The sequence below is a fragment of the Juglans regia genome, chromosome 9 (assembly GCF_001411555.2).
Source record: "Juglans regia cultivar Chandler chromosome 9, Walnut 2.0, whole genome shotgun sequence".
NCBI lineage: Eukaryota > Viridiplantae > Streptophyta > Magnoliopsida > Fagales > Juglandaceae > Juglans > Juglans regia.
The window spans coordinates 6,157,663-6,163,110 of record NC_049909.1 but is presented as its reverse complement, the minus strand read 5'-3'; positions in this window follow the sequence as shown (position 1 = coordinate 6,163,110).

Genomic DNA, 5,448 nt, shown 5'->3' with positions numbered 1-5,448 from the left:
GCATAAGCAAGTGCACCACTTGTCCCACATGCATAAGCTAGTGCACCACTTGTCCTACATGCATCAACAAATGCGCCACTTGTCCCACATGCATCAGCTATGCCACTTGTCCAACAAGCTTACCTTCCATATGTCCACTTGGCAATAAAGTTGAAGCAAGAAGAAAGAGAGTTTGGGCTATTTTTAGTATAAAAACACCCTTTCATCTTCTGATTTGAGGCTTTACATGAAATTCTCACCCTATTCTCTTCTTTTCCTTTCCATTCATGTACAGACCTAAAACACTAGCTATACCACATTTGAATCAAGAGCCTAACACACTACAATGGTGAAAACCGAGAGTTGTTGGTTAGAACATTGCAAATTGAATCTCCTCTTCAAGATTTTCGACATACTCTTTGGAAGTAAGGAAAAGCTAGTAAGTAGACCCTCAACCTACCTTGGTTAATATTTGTATATGATTGTGTAAATCCTTTTATGGTTATGTTTGTTTTGATTGCTGTAACAACCCAACCTAGATTTGTTTTTGAGATTAAATGCAAATATTTTAGTATTTCAATTTCTCATATTATTGTATAATCCTCTTATTATTATTATTATTATTAAGGTTTTATTTATTGAATATTAGCATAATTTTTTAACCCAAAATCTGTGTTAAGTTTTATCGGATGTAAACACTGGACTAGGTCTAGTGATTAACCAGATCTTCTCTAAAATGTGAAAAACGTGCATAAGTTAGTTTTAACTAGATTTCATTTCAAAATTTTCACTCTTCATTGCACGTCACCCCGTCGTTATCCCTCTATTTTCGATATGATCACCGATTCCTTCTCTTGCAAACTCCATGAAGCTCTTTGAATGGGACACGTTCAAGACAGTTTCATCTATTATCCCATCCCCCATCTGTAAATTCAATCGTAAGAAAAACTCAAGAAAACAACACAAACCAAGTATAGAAACTGACTTCCTCTTCCTACTTTCTCCACCATTTTTCTCAGCCAAAAGTGACTGAAATTGAGCCTTGTTCCATTAGAAGTTGCCACCTTTGATCTTAGTTTGGTCACTCAGAATCATCATCGCACGTTGTCCCTCTTATGGTTATCTCTTTGTCTCTAATCTTCTTTGTTGCTGACATATGCCTCTGTTATGTTTTTTTTTTACTTGCTATTTCCTTGGTTTAAATACCATAAACTAGTGCTAGAGGACAAACAGTATTAACCCTTCCATATAAAGTTACCTCTTGTAATCTGTTGCAACCCCTCTGCACCCATCTCTCAATAAATAATTGCATGTCTCAAGGTTAAGGAACTTCTTTTAAGTTACCCTACAGTAGAGATTTTTTTGAAATGATATTACGTTAAACTCTTTTCCGTCAATGACCCTTTTCTATTTGCTCATGTAATGCCTTGTTAAGTTGAGATTTGCCTTTTTACTTTTCACCTAGCATACAAAGATTCAACCTTATTACAATTTGCCCTTATATTTCCCTCTCACTTAAAAGTTACCTTTATGTTTTTGGTTAAGCATGTGCAGACCATTTAAAAAAATGCTATTTCTTAATGTATTGTAAATCTAATAATAGAAGTAGACTTTTAAGTACTATTATTACGTTATTGCCCTTACTTTTTGTATCTATGACATTTTGCAATCGATCTAATATATTTATTTTACTATGGACTTATCTCTTATTTTATTGAACACCTTAAATTGTTTAAGCCTATTAAATGAAATTTTCCACTGTTTACCTTAATAATTTAATATGATTTCCTACTAGGCTATAATTTGAAAGTGTGGATACGTTATTACAATTTAAATAATATTAATATTTATTAAGTTTAGATAAATTGATTAATTATTAATGTCATCTCCCTTTGTTGGTATTTGTTTTATTATTAAATAAAACATTATTACACGTCTTTCTAGAAAGTTAGTGACTTATGATACTTTGTATAGATAACGATTTCCGAGGCAAGACCTTGGATTAGCGATTCGAGGTAAGTAATTTGATCACAAATTAGAACCATCGCAGTTCAGCTTATATATAAGTATTATTCAAGTCAATTCATTGACAACCATTATTTATGCACCACTCATGTCATATGCAAAGATGTCATCCAGTATAGTATACGATCATGTCATTCTGCATCATGTTCAAATTCAGAAATTATAATTATATATGTATTATGTCTTGCATCTCATGTGCATAAGACACGTAAGCTATCTTAAGTTCAAGTGCAAGATAAGATCAGATCAGTTAATCAGATGGCCATTCAGATACATGGTACCAATGCAGTTTAGTTTCAGGGTGGAAGTTGTAACAGCCCACTAGAAATTCATTGGTGGAATTTCTATTGACTTTAGGAATCTTGAAAAAACCCCATAAGTTTTTACGAATCAACCAATCGTATAGGTTTTAGTCTGTCAACATAGTCAGTGTTATCACTCACTATGGTGCTAGAAATATGAGTTTTATTTATTTGAGGTGGTTAGAAGTTTCAGAATGCATTATGGTCTATGCCATTAGACTCAGTGGATTATTTAGGATTTTATAGCGCAATAGTCTATTTTCATAATTCTGGACGAAACGTCTGTTGGAAATTGTGAAATTAATTTTTAGGGGCACTTCGAGGTTGAATTTCGGTAAAAGATTTTCACTATAGGTTAATATGAATATTTAGGAATTTTTAGTGTTAAGTGTATGATTCACTTTTTTGGAGTGAATAGTAACCTCGATAAGCGCACCAATTGCAGTGTTTCAAAATCACAGTGTAGAATATCCAAATTAGATTAAAGAAATTTTATTTGGACACTTGGCAAGATCTTAGCCACACTTAGTGAATAATATTAGACACTTGGCACCATGAGGAGCGTTTGATGGATTTGAAGGAATCAAGCTGTGAAATCATGCCACTTAAACAAAACTTTGTTTCATCTGATCAACCAAATTGTGCCAGACCAAAGAGGTTTTCAATCCTAGTGAAACCCTAAATGGTGGGAATCCAATTGAAAGCCCAAAAGTTTTGTTGAAATCGAAACCCTAAACGGTTTCCCCAAAACCCTAAAGTTGGCCTCTAAACCCTTTCTAATCCGATTTCTAGTATTGTGTTTAATCACTTGATTAAATCACTTCCACATGCTATTAATCCTTCAAATTTGTGTTAGAACATCATTATCCAACCTTGTTAACCTTGGAAAATTGATTGGACCAAGTGATATTGGATTTGGGCTTGATAGCAACCCAAACCCTCTTTAAACCCCAAATTTTAGGCCCATTCGGTTTAGACCCATTAAGGCCCACGAATTTGGTCACCATAGGATTGCTTCATGGCTAAGTTTTGTACCCCCACTTGGCTGGCCAGATCTTTACAAGAAGGGCCTAGAAGGTTCTTGAAATACATAGCTAAAGGGCCACCTCACTCATTCACTCTTACACTCCACCTTAAGAAAAGCTCTTGGACTGATTTTTATGAGAAGAAAAGGCCAACACTCAACCTTTCCTCCAGTCCTATCACTTTCCATAACTTGTGTAAGAGGCTCTCCAGTCCACTTCCCACGAAAAGCAACTCTCCTTTACACTTTTCCTTCATAGAAAACAAAAGACACTCTCGGACAGTTTTTCGTACCTCTTTTGAACGCCTGGTTCGAAGCTTTTGTAAGTGTTTTCTCGAAAATGTTCCTTCACGAAAGTTGTTTCTTTTGGAGTCTAGTTTATGTGGATATCTTATTAGTTCTATTTGGAGATAATTTGATTGGTCAAAAGTTGTTTAGTACCCAGAAAGGTCATTCTGGGAGATAAACTGGAGAGTGTATTATATTTTGGAGTTTTTGACCAAGCTAATGAATAGATCTTGGTCAGAAATTTTTATGGAGTACTGTTAACATGTGTATATGATTATTGGTTGAGGATTTGTTGCGTGATTAAAAGTTTTGGTGAAATATTTTCTTAGGTCTAGAAACTTAGAAACTGGAAGAGGAAAAACAATTTCTGTTTTGAGAAAGTTTAAATCTTTTATGGTTTAATCTTATTCCAGTGGCTTTGATATTTTTATTGGAAGATCCTAAGCATCTTATATACATGTTAGAATGTTATTTTGAAGATATTTGATGTTAGTTTCGAAGATATGAAATTTTATGCATTGAGATATTTGGTTAGGCCAAAGTGATGATGTTCTTGGCTAAATTTATGTTTTGGGTGATGTTTAACCATGTGATCTTGAGTATGATGCTTGGATCTGTTTTAGGACACCTTTCTAAACCATGTGATGTTTTGGTTTGAAGATCACATCTTTGTAAGTCATGGATCAAGAGGTTGATCAAAACAAGTTAGAAACAAAATTTTGTTTTGAACTTAGAAGAAAAACCAAAAAGTTCAAGTATGGTTTTAGTGATTTTGATGACTTTTGTTAATGATTCAAAGCATGATTATTCTTAGGAATATGTTATGAGTATAGTAGAAGAAAATTTTTGGTTTAATCATGAGTTTTGAAATTTGAAATAACTACAACAAAAATCAAAGGAAATAGCCTTTGTAAGTTTCGGACCTATAGAGTTTTAATGGTTGTGTTTTGTTTTAAATTTTTCTGAATTGATATTAGAGCTTAGGACAAAATTTACATAAGGTATGTAAATTTTAGTGATTTTTGGAGTTAGGATGCAAAATCCTTAAGTTAGGGGTAAAATCGTCATTTTCCCACATGTAGAGGGTAAAATGGTAATTTTACTCTAAGTTGATATTTTTCCATATTCCTAATTGTTAGTGATTAAGTTCTAACTTTTAGAAATCACTGCTTTCAGTTTCTCGGGATCGTACTTGAGTTTTGTCTCGAAACGCGAAGAGCGAGGTAAGTTAGCTTTTAACTTACTATCAGTTTAATGTGTATGAGTGATAAGTAAGGGAATTAAAGTGTATGTATGCATGTTATCATATGTGCCATGTCAAGTCATTACATATTTATCTGTTACACAGAATTTATTCTGTCATAAATTATTCATCTGTTACACAAGATATTATGTCACGTATTGCTATACATTGCAAGTATGTCATGTTAAGTATGCCATATGTTACATGTATTTCATGTCACGTAATATTCACTGTCACATGTTACGCCATATTAAGAAATGTTGTTTGTTATTTGGTATGCTATGTTACGAAATGTTGCCTGTTACATGTATGCCATGTTATGAAATGTTGTCTGTTACATTTATGTTTTAAAGTATGTCATGTCTGTCGTCTTATGTTCATGTCACGTTACGCTATGTCAAGATTTCTGTCTTTTATGTCACGTTTATGTCATGTTCATGTTACTTCACGTTACGAAATGTCATTTATGCCAGTTAAGTTATTAATGTCAATCACGACCCTAAGGGCTAGGATGGGGTAATATCCTAATGGAACTCCTTTGTTCACGCTGGAGTGTCGAAATAGGTGTGAAATTCCCTAGGTTGACG